At 36.4% G+C, this 15,042-nt stretch overlaps 1 protein-coding gene across 16 annotated transcripts in view; it reads left to right on the forward strand.

Moving 5' to 3' along the window:
- Positions 1-15,042, forward strand: part of TNRC6B (trinucleotide repeat containing adaptor 6B) — a 122,994-nt gene that overhangs the window by 52,782 nt on the left and 55,170 nt on the right. The window contains exon 1 of one of the 16 annotated variants that reach the window (XM_088055003.1): positions 8,821-8,839. The exons of the other annotated variants lie outside the window; for them this stretch is intronic. The gene's annotated coding sequence lies outside the window, so the exon portion shown is untranslated. Of the gene's footprint in view, positions 1-8,820; positions 8,840-15,042 lie in introns of those variants that run through there. 16 annotated transcript variants of the gene reach the window in all.

Here is a 15,042-nt window from a genome sequence, read left to right on the forward strand (position 1 = left end):
TGGTCATTAAGCATTTCATAGTAATGGATAACCCGGTTAGTACATGAAGTAATGCATGCCTGTTGCATAGAGTTAATGAACTTACTAGGTTCCACCCTCATGTTACTGGTAGTTATTTGAGGAAATGCTATAAAAACGTTGTGTATTTGACATAATGTACCCTGATGGCTTTTGTTATTCAAAACCTTCTTGGGCTCAGCGGAGATCTGGATGTAGCCAGAATATGTTGAATCTACCTGTTGACTGACAGACAATAATTAGACAATAGAATGGTTTTCAAATGCAGTCTAAAGTAGGAGTGTGCTCAGATTTGGTGCTTACTGGACAGAAATATCAGTTACTGTAGTTTATGTGATAATTGCTGTAGAATGGGATGGCTGAACTGAGGAAGTAAAGAAAACCCAAACTGTGTCTTGAGCTGGCAGTATTGTAGGATGTAGTCTTCCCAGAATCTGCTCTTTAGAACAGTACTCGCCTTTTCTGTGTATTTTTTCGCCTTCATGCCTTACTGCCTACGTTACACACTTCCAGAATGTGTAGCTGTTTGTACATATAGCTTGATGGTTAAGGTGGAGTACAGGGTGGTTCCAATAACTGCTACTGCTCCTAGCTACAGGAGCTGTCGTGGGTCAGACAAAAGGCAGTTATTGAGAATAATAGAAATCATTCCAGTAAGGACTCTGTCAAATATTTAAGCAGCTTTGTGACACTGTAACTGTGAATAGGAAAGACCAATTAAAATAATTCTTCTTATAAATATGCTTTTGACCTCTCAGATCTTACTGCAGGGTGTGTTGAGGACTGTGCAGTCTGTGCAACCGTAGGATTTTAATTGTGAATCTGAGCAATTCTCAACACTGTATTCAGTGCATTCCTGCACTACAGCAGGAACAAAACAGTTTTGAGAGAACTGAGTTGAGCTGCAATTTCTAGATCAGTTTGAAGCTTACAGAGGCATAGGGGTAGGGGAAGATTTTTTTGCTTCATTCAGTTTGCAGTGAAGATGCTGAGTTTAGGAGCTTTATTAATTTTTTTCTGTTTGCATTTGCATGTCAATTGTTATTGGTATCTACAGGAATCAGTCCCTTTCCAAAGCAGGTTTAGTAGGTTGAAAGCTACAGTGAAGTCTGTAGTCAGCAGAACCCCTGGAGATTTTTGCTCTACATCTAAGAGATTCTTGAGAAATAATTGACAAGAAAAGCCTTATTACCACTGAGCTTCAATATACAGGAGTCTGCAATTCTAATGGGAAAAATTCAGGGAAAACAAGTGACTGAAAGATCAGTATGCTTAGTTTCAGTTGGTTTTCTTTTAGCTTCTTTCTCTCCTGCTGAGAAGGAAGAAAATGAAACTTTGTAAGATCACATAGTCTCTGCCAGCTGATTTCAGCTAAACTTAACCTTTTTAAGATTTTTGTTTCTTACTTATTAATAGGCAGCTTAGTAGAGGAGAAAGATTTTTTCCTCATAGATTTAGGCACTATAGAAAAAGAATATTTCTGGAAGAGAATGTTTTCCACAACTTTCCTAGTACCCCTTTAGACACTTGCATCTTGAAGCAGATTTCTTTAATTCTTGTCATTATGGATCTACATTCCTTTTGGACCAGGGTGGAAGGTGAGAAGTTTACAGTTTATTTTGAACAATATTTCTTGGAAGCTGCACCCTTATTGCTCTTTTCAGCTGGTAGTAGTTCATAACTGAAAAGTTTCAGGGTTTTTTTTTTTTTGCTTTAATTGATTAAGAAGCATCTACTGCCTTCCTAAGAGCTGTTTCACCTTCTTAAGTATCGGTTTCCTGTTTAAACAGCTAAAGAACTGAGCCAAGAAAATAAGATACATAGGATGTTTAGCTCCAAGGACCTGTATTTCATGTCCTGTCAAGGGAATCAGGTGTGTCAGGGTTCTAGTGTTGTCAGTTTAGATTTCAAGTAGCTAAACTTTAAATATTAGGCTAACATTATTGTTCCAGAATTAATTTGTTAAACAGATCTAAAATTCAGGTTAGATTACTACAAAGAAGTATTTCTTCCTAAATCTTTAGTTGCTAATGTAATTGCTAGCATTAGCAATCTTACATGGTATGATTACAAGTGGTATGTTTCAAATATTGGTCAAACAAGTTATGTTTTAAGTCATGCTTAAATTTGGGTGTCAAGATAGCAGTTTTTGGTGATTTCAGCATTGAAGGCAAATGTGCAGTTACCATGAAGATAAATACTGTAAATTAAGAATATTTCTATTTTGTTGTTGTGCTGGTGCCATAATTGTTCTTCAGAACACCAGAGGAACAGTGCCTTTCTGTATTTGTGGTGAATTCCAACTCCAGAGCTGTACATTTAGCACTTGTCAATGCATAAGTTCTCCTTTACACTAAGCTTCCTACTGAAGAACACAACCAGGGGGGTTTGTGTTTTTTGTTTGGTTGGGATTTTGTTTTGGTGGGTTCAGGTTTTTTTTCATGCTAAAACAGATCATATATTCTGGGAGCAGCATGAATTTTTTTATTTTTTTTTTTGTGCCATCAACACACTTCTTCAGGGAGTTCCTAAGGTTAATGGATATTGTCATTTTAAAGGCTGTTTTTCTGTCTGTATACAGTTTGCTGGCATTATGGTTTAGGGATGAAATGCCCTCCTGCTATTACAATTGTATATTTTTTGAATAATTTCTGAAAAGTTGTGTTTTAAGAATTGGTTGATGTGATATTTGGGTGTTATAGTATGGGTAAATTGAAAGACTTCTCATTCAAAATATTGTACTTTTAAGGACTACTTTAAATTAGTCTGTTCAGTCATGTGGGAAAACATAACGTATGATACAACCCTTGGAGTTTTTTCAGATACCTAAGAAAAGATAGATTAATAAAACAGGAGGCAGAGGCAAAACGAACCAAAACGGGTTAAACACCATGGAAAAATGTGTGCTAATATAGCTGGAGATAAACTAGTGAGGGCAGTTTTGTTAAAAAACACAGTTAGTAAGAATGAAAGTTGACTGCTGCTCCTTACATTTCTGCAATTTGTGTCTGAACTCAATTAAATGGATGTTTGTATATGTTATGCAGAGAAGATAATCTAAAAGTACCTTGACAGTGATAGGCAGAAAAATGCTTAAAAAGTATAAAAAATGTTTATATTAATAAAAATGTGTGTTAAATTGAGACTTTTAGAAGTGAAATGTGACCTTGGAATTTATTACAACAAAACTGAAACAAGGCATCAAGGTGCAACTGTGTTTGATTTCATGCCAGCAGGCGATGTGTGAGGCCACATTTTAACAGTGGGGGAGATAAATTTTGAGGTAGCTCCAATGAAAGCAGAAAGAAATATTACAGGGAGGTAGTCTAGCAGAAAAAAACACTTCAGCCTTTTTGTGTTTATTTTTATTAGATACATTTTCTGCAAACAAATAACTAGTTGTCTAATTTGTGTCATAAGAGCATCATTTTGACATAGAGCTCCATCATAGTTAGATGTGCTTTGAATAGCATAGTTACTTCAGCAACTAAGAAAGGCATGATTTTTTTTAAATCAAGGTGACCATTCTTTTTTAGTTCCTTAAAAGTACAAGAAACCCCACTGTGCATGCTAAAATTACAAGGAAAGCACGTTCATCTTTCCCAGTGTGCTTAGCAGATGTAGAGTTAACGCTTCCTGAAGTACAGCTCTGAGTATAGCTGAACTGATTTGAACTAAAGCAGAACATTGCCTTAATTTCTGAATGAGAGAAGTATTTCTTTAAAAAATAAAACAATGAGAAAATTACTTCTGGTTTTCCCAGTGGGTTTTTTCCCCCCTTTTTAAGCACAGCATTTGCTGGATACCATAATCATAAATCTGCTGTCCACTTGTAATCTCAGTGGCTGTTGGGCACAGCCTCCATGTACATAGGAAGATGGCAAAACTTAAGCTGCAGTGACACTGCTAGAATTGGTTTTTTTAAAAAAATCTGTTGTAGATTCTGTGTTTTTTGAGGTAGTTGACCTCTATGAAAATAGGAAAGGTTAAATATATAATCTGTTAATGCCACTTAACCATTAATTAGAGTTGAGCTTAATTGTCCCATTTTACATGTGCTCTGTGGCAAATATACACGAATGTGTTGTCGTTGTGGTTCGTTGTATGTTTGTGAACTTGGCTGTGCCTGAGCTATCCAGTTTGCCAGGATACGGTATCCTGTGTCACTTAAACCTTCCTGAAAATAAGTCTTCAGTATTTTCTTCCACTTTTTTCGCCCCTGGTTTGAAATTTAGGTAGTAGAAGACATAGCAACTTAATATTAGCGTGCTAATTTAGCAGCGTTCATGCTCTTGTTGCAGCTTCTGTATTAGCATTTATATTTTTAATTGTATATAATTTTGCTTAAGCAATCATGTCAGATTCAGGGTCTGATTTAAAACATGTGGTTCTAATTCTGTATTGGTACTCTAGATATACTTGACTACAAAACAGCTTTCTTTGGCAACAGGTTGGCTACTGCTGAGAACTTTGTCAGCTATAGCGAAACTGATATATTCTGATACATTACTTTGCCAGTGATATATACAGCATGTTTGTGCTCAGCCTTTTCCTGAACAATTCACAGGGAGGATGATTTGATCACAACATGCAAGTGAATTTTGGTATTATAATGCTTGGAAATTCTAATCTGGTAGCTCTTGCTGGATTTTTTCCAGGCTGTTCTGCCTCTACTTGGAGAGAGTTTGAGGACAGTAAAAGTGAAAATGTCTTCCTTCTGTATGCAGGGGGAGAGAGGGCAGAAGGCGCCAAAACTTAGCACGTTTTTTTCCTAGCTTTTTTCCTATGTGCACTGAAAACCAGTTGTCCTGTGATACAGAAAATAGTATATTGTTTCATTCCCCTGTGAATTTTAAAAAACTAATTTTTCTATATCCTAGTTAAGATTATATAAATAAACCTTTACTATTTTGTTAGGTTTTACATGGGTACTATTAGTGTTATTATCTCACTGTTTTATTTAACGGATCTCCTATGACAAATATTAGAAAAATACAAAATAATACACTTAAAACTGGTTAAAAATATAGCACATGGAAATAGAGGATGTCCTGTTGAGGTTATATATATGTCATTTTATATCTAGCTCTGTTTCCCTTTGTGGATGCCATTACATGTTCATGTGCACTGGTTGGGATCTAAATGTGGGTTGGGTTCAAATTGCCCCTAAAAATGCTTGGTTAACCTGAAGTAAAACCCCAAAAGCTTTTTTTCTAGCCTAGTATAAAAGAAGGTTCCAGCTGGTGCTGCAGAAGTTAGTTGTAGCAATATTAATGGGAATTTTAAACTAAATAGCCTTGTGTTACAGAGTCAAGTTTTCTGTTCCTTTGCAGATAATGTTCACATTATGTGCTTGATACACATCAACCAGACCAAACAATGCTGAGAAAGAGTACAAGGCATTAAAGTTATTTTGTTTGATTTTGTCTTTGTCTGTGTCCTGTAATTCTCTTCAGAGCAGATCTAGATCAGCTTGGCAGGAACACTTCTGCTAACCAGCATGCTGGCCTTGTGTAGCGTTTGTGACTGCTTCATGCAATGGAAGCACACTGATGGTGGTGTGAGAAACTATAAACAAAATCTACTCTGGGTGGAAATTAAATGTTCCTAGTATGTTTCATTACATGTACTTCTTCAATAAGGTATTTCTCCTAATTTTCCTTAATTGGCAAATACGTTTTGAAAGCCTCTCAATTATAGTAGGAAGGTTTAGTAAGTGACCTCAGATGGGAGAATCCTAAGCCTTACAAGCAGATATTTTTTCAGCTGTTTGAATCAGTTTAGTCTTCTTGTGCAAAAGCTATCTGAATTTACATTTTACCACCTCATCTTGCATGGTAGCTATTCTGGAATGATGACTTCTGATTAAGTCCTTGAGTAACTGTTTTTATCACAAAATAGCACATTATTCTGCATCAAATTAACTCTGCTGTGTTGTTAATTAGGAGATAGTTTTGCTCTACATTTGCCAGTTACTATAAATAAAATATATATCCTGACACAGAAAAACTGTAGGAAGTGTTTTTACCAGATTTTAGGTATAACAAGATGAAAAAGGCAAAAGCAGACAAAAGCTAAACTTTGAGAGGCTAGAATTTACCTTGGCAGCTTAAAGTATCCTAAAGCCACAGGTGCAGAGTTCTTTAAGCTGGCTTGACATAGTCGGGCCATTAAAAACCAAACAAGTTGGTCTTTATGTCTTTATAAAGTTTTGGGGACAAGATTGTTTCTCAGATGTGGGTTTAAAAGTGGCTGTTTTAAAGATGATGAGCTGTATTTGGGCGTTCTGTGCTCGGAAAAAGGTGAGGTTGGCTCTGTCACCGTTACGTCTCCGTTACGTTCTGCTTCAATCCAGGTAATGTGAAGTGAAACTCTGCTGCAATGGACTTGCAAGTATGAGGTCAGCTTAAGTTTATGTAACTTGCCTTGATCTTTTGCTTAAGAAAAACTTACCTTTTAAATGGTGCTCCAGATAGTGTTAGATAACTTGGTTAAGCTTAAATGCTTCTTTGCCTTTGCATTCTTAGGCCATTTTTCTATTGTTTAAGTACTATTCTAAATATTAGTTGCTGTGATCATTTTAGCTTGAGCATTGCTTGCTCTGTTAAGCTGTTAAAAACAGGCTTCACCACTGCCTCGGTGCATTAATAAGAACAAGGTTGCAGACAGCTCTTTACTGTATTTATAGCATGTAACTCAATTTCCTTTTTTCATCATGTTTGTTAAGAAACTTTGAAATAATGGTCTATTTTTCCACTTACTTCATTTTTTTTATTTGTGTGTGTCTGATATGGGTGTGTGTATGCATGTGTGTAATAAGTGCGTGCTGGCAGTTACTACAGTTAAAAACCACCAGGTATCAACTGACAGAGATTTCTTGGCAGGCCCTAGGTGTTCAATACACAATAAAAATAAAATGGCTCTTAAAGTCAATTCGAGTTTTGTGTTTGGGAAAAGCCTCCACAAACAAAGCAAGTGCCTTTCTGTAAGGTAAGTGTATGGATGTAAGAGGAGAAGCAGAGAAGTTCAGGGGCTCTCTGAAGGCCACACAGAAAGTCAAAGGCAGAGCCAGACTTGAACTCAGAAGTTCCTGGCTTGTGGCCTAGGACTGAAGCTAGTCATACACAGCTGTATTGAATTGTGAATAGAATTATGCTTTTTTTTCTTCCCCTCATGGATTTATGGGAACAAAGCTGATTTTACCAAAATCGTAGGGTAAAAAGATAGAGTTGTGTAATTTGCCTTTCTCAAAATTTCAAGTGCTAGAACTTCGATGTTAAAAGTTGGTTCAGCACTTGTGGGTTTCCACTTGCCAAGCAGTGTGATTAGTGTAGCTGGGTCACGAATTGTGACAAATCCTAGTGCAGTGCCTTGAAGTCAGACTAAGGGCTTTTTCTGAGTGTAGAGAAATTCAGGCTTAAAAGCTACTGCTCTGCATGCTACCTTGAGAAATACTAATGACATAAAGAAAATGCCCTGAAATTTGATTTTCTTTGATGTTTTAAAATAGAAGTGAAAACCTAGTTCAGAGACAGTCTGCCTGAAGTTGACTGTTTATTAAACTGAAATTCACATTCTATATTTAACATTTGTAGAGTTTTTAATGAGGCTTTAAACTGTTATTCTTCAGTGCAGTATGGAAGAAGTGAGAACCTGCTTTAAGTTTGATGCCTCGTATTTTGCACCTTCCTGAGGTAAAAGCATGGAGCAGCTTCTACTGAGTATGTGGACAGCTCTGGTTATTGCAGGAATTCCCTTTAGGAAGAAAGTTATGATCTGAAATATTATTATAGAATTAACATCACCATTATGAATAATTTTTCTGTGCTGTTTAAAAATGTTGACAGGGATTTTAAAGTCCATTTCACAATAAAAGGGACTTCTTTTCCAGGCAAAATGTTGTTAATACCAAGTTCTAGCAGCAAAGTAATTTTTCTTTTTTTCCCTGGGGTTCCTTAATCTATGTGCTGTGTCTTGCTAACTGAGGCTTTATGCAAATGTATAGTAAGGTTATTTTCCTAAAGTATGTACGTGGAACTTAGCCAGAGAATATAAACAAAAAAAAAAACAATGAAACAAAACAACACAAAAAACACAGAACCAAACAAAACACTGAGGTGGTTTTGTTTGCTTACCAGGAAGTAATTTTCATTTTGTGTGTCGAAAGTAACAAAAATGCTAAATAGTTTTAAAAAGAAGTCCAAGTATCAAAAGCTTATCAATAAAATATCTCATTCCTGAGGAGCTGAAGCACTGATGTCTTCTGGTGTGTACACTGTTACTGTACCTCATTCTTTGGAAAGAATTGTCTCTGAGTGGTGTGCAGTTTGAGGATGCATCAGAAATTTCATTGGTAGTTAATGAAAATCAAAATTATTTATTTGAGCATTACAGTGGTCTGCTTTTTTACTCACTCTCCTTTTTTGTACACTGTCATGGTTTAACCCCAAAAACTAAGCACCACCACACAACTGCCCACTCCAAACCAAGCCCCATGGAAAATCCTTTGAGTTTGCCTTTCAGTTTCAGCTCTTCGGGTGTTTACAAGTCCCAATTGCCTTTGGCTGTGGCTTTGGAAGACATTTAAACTGGGTTTGTCAGGTTTGTTGCATAAGCCTGGACCACTTATGAGATGGATATTGTTGTGGTAGTTCTTGATTTATTCACCTATTACAACTGATAATATATTGTAATTAAACTATATAGTTCTTCCCAGCAGGTCTTCCAGAAATACTGTAACCTTCTAGTGATGAGTTGCTGAGTTTGGAGTTGCTACCCAGTCACCACCAGTAACAGTGTTATGGGCTGGATTCTTGCAGTGGTGAGTGGGAGACCCAGCTGAGCTTATTTCATTATGAGCTGTGCTGCCTCCTAATTTAAGTTCGTAGCATAGCTTCAGTGTCTGACTAAAGTTTACCCCACTCTTTTGTTAAAACAAGGTGTTAGTTAAGAGCAAACTTATAAATGGCTGGTTTAACAAACAATGATGTTTCCAGTGAAGCAAAATGTTTGGTTTTTTTCTTTTATACTCTTTAGAAAGAGCATAAAAAAAAGTTGGTGACTCTTACTTGATGCACTTCCCCATTTAAGTCAATCAAGTGTAGGTCACATTTACTGATAACTGTAAGTCCAGTTGGCACCTCCAGCTTAGCAGATAGATTCGATTAAAGCCAAAGGTCTGGTCTTTCACCTAAAATTTGGATTTTTAAACACTTACATGTGTGACTGAATTCTGTATTGCTTCTACTATAAGATCATGCTAACTTTTCTGCTAGGTAGCATTAACCATTTTTCCAAAACTGCAGCTTCATCGAAAGACAGATGCTTTGCACTGGCAGTATGGCATGGAAGCATCAGTAAGCTGACAAATTAGATTTGAGGTTCTAGTGTTTAAAGGGCTTTTCTTTCAGCAGGAAATAGTCTCCCACATCAGTTTACGTATTTTAACCTTCAACTTTATATAGCAGCAAAGAGCTGACCTGTCTTTATGCAGCGCTACCTTCCTTAAAGAGGATCGAGAGAAGGTTTAACTGAATAGATTAGAAGTGCAGTGTTTTGTGGAATGGTGAATATCTTGCATTCATGTCATATCATACACTGGTTTTGCCTAGTGTCTAAAAAAACGAAACGGCTGTGTTCCACACTCATGAGTTTTATCATTGGTAAGATAGGAAGAGGTAGTTGTTAAATAAAGATAGGAGTCTTCAGATCTTCTGTCAGCAGAGGTCAGAATTGTATTTATCACTGGAAAAGTGCCAAACTTCGGTGGATCTGTGTGCTGAGTGCTTTTCTGATTTAGCTCTTTCTGTTAGGACTGATGCTGAAAAACCACTCAGAAGTAAAGAATGTCTGTTACTCTTTCTCTGAAGATTATAGTTTGTGAATTTTATGCATTTCTTTGTGTCTTATGACATCACTGAATATGAGAAATCTGTGGTTTTGATTAAAAACAGTCTTGTTTAATGCAGTAAGGCAAAAAATAACCTAAAAGTAGCAAACGCTATTTGGATGGAGAATTTATCAAGACAAATCAGTTTAATCTTGGTACTTTAGAAATAGGTTAAATGCTAACATTTCATTTATATCACTGTATTTTTTACCTCACTTTTTCTCTTGTAACTTAACATTTTTATTTTCTGTGTAGCATTGAGGTCATGCTCTTTTGTAATCTCTGAGGAGGCAGTTCAGTGGTTTCCTCATTCTGGATTTTTTTCTGGATTATGTCTTGCTTTAGAATTTCCCTCTTCTGTAACAGAGAGAGAGAGAGAGTGGCCATGCCTGGAGGACTATCCATAGCCATGTTGTATTGTGGCCTGCAAGTTCCTATCATCTTAGAATTTTTGTATATTGAAGCAACTTTTTGATGGGAATTTCCATGTTGTGAAGGGGATGCAAGCTTTCTGGAATACAGATATTCTAGAGCTGACTTGGTTTAAAAGAGAAATTTCTTCTTGGATAGTAACATGTAGTTAGTTTTAAAATGTTTCCATCATCTTGAGTATGAATGGTCACTAGATTTTTGTAAGTAATATGTGTATTCAGTCCTCATTGATTATTTACTATTTTAAAAAATTTCTTAAGTTATCTTAAACTACTATATTCAGAAGCAGGAGGATATGTACATAGGATTGAAGTTAGAAATTGATCTGGTACTGTATCTGTGAATGACATAAGCAGCAAGTAAAATTCATCACTAAAGCTGTAAATTAGAATTCCTGGAAAGAAACAAGGAATGAGAACCCTCAATCAAGATTTCAGAAATCTTGTCTACTGCACTCAATGCAAATAGGAAAAGCTCTCAGATGACTGACTGCTGAGATTGGGCAGGCACCAATTCCATAGGAATAACAGCACAGTTGAAATAAATCCTTTCCCTGGTGGGAGACTACGCTTAGTTTAGACAAATGCCTGAGGATACAGTGAACACTTTGCACTTAAACTTTTATAATGTCTTTGCTTAAGAAATAAGGAAAAGATTGTTTATTTAGCAATTAGTAAGTGTTGCATGTCTAGACTAGGTGGTTTAAGCTATGCTCTCTTTCCAGAAGGCAAGAAATAACATTAACTTATTTTTTTTAAAAAAAATGCTGCTAGAGAATATCAGCATGCCACACAGTATCAGTACTCTAAAAAATGGATAAATCAAAAATAGCATACCAGATCAGTAACCGTGAGAGGTAGCAATCATCTCTGCCTATTAATGGACTGTTTTTTATAACTTCTTTTGTTTCTGCCTCATAACTGTTGTGGCTAGTTAATTTAAAATAAACTGCTAAACAGGTACAATTATGTGGCCTGTAGAATGCTGTTTTGCACCCTTTTACAGTCTTTTTGAAATGAAGAAGAGGCATTTCTACGGTTTTCTAAGTTACTCTGTATGGGTGTCTCAGGCCGTCTGCACAGGTAATGGGGTAAGGTGACACTAAAGTGTTGAGCACAGACCTTTGTTTTCCTATCTAAGTCAGGAAGATGTGCAGTTTAGGGTGACAGGACTTCATTGTGATGCAGTGTCTACTACTTGGGATGGTTTTGTTCCATGGAGTCTAATAACTTCCTGCTTTAATTCTTACTTTTAGAAAAAACATCTGAATAAGCAGTGGTGTTTCTAGTGTTAACTGTGGTGTTAACCTGATTTATCTTTGGAGTGGTCTTTTTTTAAAAAGGTATTTATCATCAGGTAGCTGCGGTTTTCTGTGACCTTACAAAGCTCTTGAGTGGACTTGTAATATCCTTCTTCATAATGCTTCCTATAGAGTACTGACAGCTGTCTTGTCTTTCCAAACATAGCTTGCCAGGAACATGAGGAGAAATTACAGTTTAAAAACCTTCAAAGAGTGAGGCATTTCTACATTTCTGTACATTATGTGCACATAAAGTGTGCTTGTATACATGAGAAAAAGAGGTGGGATTTTTTTTCTTTGCTAAGTGTGGACACTGATATATATATATGCTTTTTGAATTACACTGTGAAAGTTTTCCTAGGAGGTTGCTAAAATAGAAGGAATTTTCCTTGATACGTACTCAGTCATATCATAACATGTAGATGTATGATACAATATGCTTAGAAATGTTGGCCTTTAGAATTATTGTTAAAGAATTTGTTTATCATGGGGAAAGAAGAGTGCAAAGTAGTGTCAAATGCGATGTTCTTCAAAAGCATGGCAGCAATTTTAAGACTTTGAAATTTAGGGGAGTGTATAGTAATGCCACTTACACATGTTTTGGTGGTCTGTGTATCTTCCACTGTTTTTTACAGTATCCTGTGCAAATAGCAAACCAGTAAATTACAGAGAGTTTTGATATGATGCCATTAACTGGGAACAGTGACCAACATTCCATATGGATGATGAAATTGCAGTTGAGGGTAGACAAAAATAAGGTTATAAGTACTGAGAGTGCAGGTGGTGTTTGTATATGTTGCATGCCTTGGTGAGGGTATTTGATTCTTTATGCTATTCTGAGATCTCAGGTAGTAATTTTCTTAGACTCCAGATCAAAATGATCACATATTTGTCCTCAAAACTCAAGTGATTATATGAGAAGATGAGTTTGGAAAGGCTTTGAATTTTTTGTCTGCTTAAGTAACCTCACAAGGAAGGATTTTTAGTTTCTTACAGTTCAGAACAAGTCACATCTTGCACTTCTTCTGTGTTGTTTTCATTTTTCCTGTTTCCTGCATACAGTTTCTTTACAACTCCCTAGTTTTAATTCTGCATGCCAATGAATAATTTCAGATTACATCTTAATTAGGCACGAGTCATGGCATGAAGTATTGAGTTGTGATGTTTGGATAATTTATTGATCTCATTTTTTAATGAAAAATGTCTAATGAAGAGGATGGGCCAGCTGGTTGCAGTAAGAAAGAAGGGTGAGAAGCATCATCTGGGGATGAAAGGCTTCGACATCAGGCTCTGCAAAGACTCTCTGTGCTCACCACATAACCTAAGCATCAAACAGTTATTTTCCAGTGCCCCTGAGATCTTGATGCTTTAGAACTAGATATAAAGCCTAGCATATCTCTTTATTTTGAGCTAACTCACCAGAATAAAGTTCACTTTTCTTTAGTGATTAGGAGTGTATCAAATTTCTTGGTAAGACCCATGTCTTTCATTCCTTCACTTACATTTTAGGTGTATGTCTCATGCTTTGGCCTTCAGAAAGTCTGTAAGCAATGCAGCAAGGAGAAGACTTTAATTCCCTTGTGATTTACCTAGTTTCTTGAGCAGGGTGTGCAGTCTCATCCTCATTGAGGATCTAATGAGATATGATCCCTGCCTGTCAGCCTTTTAACAGCAGGTGCAAGCTCCAGAACAAGAAGAGGGCATGGTCTGTTAGCAAAATGACTCACTTTGGTGTCCTGTGTGCATCTTACAAATACTGCTCTGTCCTATGAATGGTGCAGTGCGTCTGATTCTAAAAGCCATTTGAAGGACATGGTTTATGTGATTTAATCTATCAAGATAACCTTTATCAGTGTTTAAATCTTCATGCAAAAGTGGGGAAGGAGGAAGTTTGTATCTGTTTTCATATTGTAAAGAAACCTTGAAATGCATACCAGAGTTGATATATGACAGGACAGTATTTTAATTACACACCTAGAGTGGTAAATGTATTTAAGCTTTTTTTTTTTTTTTTTTTCCTCTGAAACACCTGGCTTGCAATTTAGCATTGCTGTTTCACCAGATTTTAATTTTTTTGTCACCTCTGGTTACCTATAGACAACAAATACTGAATAGTAGCTTTATAAAATAGAGTGATTTATTGATACAGTAAATTCTGTATCTCTTTGCTACTGGCACAGGGAATCCTGATGTTATTTAATCTACTGTGGAATCTTGATGACCTTACTACAGCCATGGTCTGTAACAGTATAGTTGTAACTCCTTTCTTTGTATACATGCAGTCCTCCATGACTTATAGAGTGACTCATAAAAGTGTGAGAATATGCTGCAATACAATTAGACGTTTTACACAGGATATCCATTACTAGATAAAAGCTAGGGATCAGCAGCTTTGTGAGGGTAAAGAAACTCCCGTTGTGTACTGGCTAATAAGATCACATCTGTGCTTTTCCAGACGTGGGGAGCTGTGTGTTTAATGGCTGTGTCTGTAGGGCACATGATACTACCGCTGTCAGTAAAGCTTCTGTAGCTGCAGACGTAGAGGTTCCTCCCTCTTGGTTTCCAGATGCTTGGATACATCTTAACAGTATTTGATCTTGAACTTGATCCTACTTCTGAGTGGCAATAAGTTGATTAGACTCTTCAAGACTTTTTTGTTGAGGTTTGGGTGATTAGTTTAACTCAGGAAAACTCAGCAGCTTTGGGCTGTTGATTTCTGAAGAATTAGTGGGGGTGGAACACCATTTATTAAAGCCAAGCTGTTAAATCTCATCAGTCCTCTGTTGAGGGCATAATGCATGAATGATAACATAAACTCTGTTAAGGAGCTGTGAGGACTAGGAAAAATTACTCCATGTGATGAAAGCTGTTTACCAAATATAATACTGAATTGCTCTCTGATTTTGTGCTATAGGGGAACTTTATCTCAAGTTATAAGGGTGATAAACACCTTTATTGCGCAGAGACTTAAGTTTCTACTGCCAGATTATGTCCTTTTGAAAGGTGAAAAAATCCAAAACATGATGTTCAGACATTCATCAGTAGACAGATGAAAAACATACTTTGTTCCTTAAACACAAAACACAAACCTGTTTTTTGTTCAGCCACCTAACTCTTTGTCAGCCGTTATTGAATCTTGTTTTTTGGTGCAAAGTAAAACTTGTTGTTGAACTATTAAGAATATTTTTAAAAAAAAAAATAACCTGTGAGAAACCTGAACAGCTGCTGGGGTGAAATCTGAATTACACAATTTTTCATTTAATTTCTTTATTAACATTGCAACAGCAGTTCACTGCAAAGTGAATCTGCAGATGTTTTTAGTGCAATTTGTGTTGGTTTACGTAAAAGCAGTAGTCTTTCTCCAAAGCAAAAGTACTTTTTGCAGACATTAATGTCAGATTCT

The sequence above is a fragment of the Pseudopodoces humilis genome, chromosome 5, assembly GCF_049639895.1.
Source record: "Pseudopodoces humilis isolate 2021_Gansu_Grassland_sample_001 chromosome 5, ASM4963989v1, whole genome shotgun sequence".
Classification (NCBI taxonomy): domain Eukaryota; kingdom Metazoa; phylum Chordata; class Aves; order Passeriformes; family Paridae; genus Pseudopodoces; species Pseudopodoces humilis.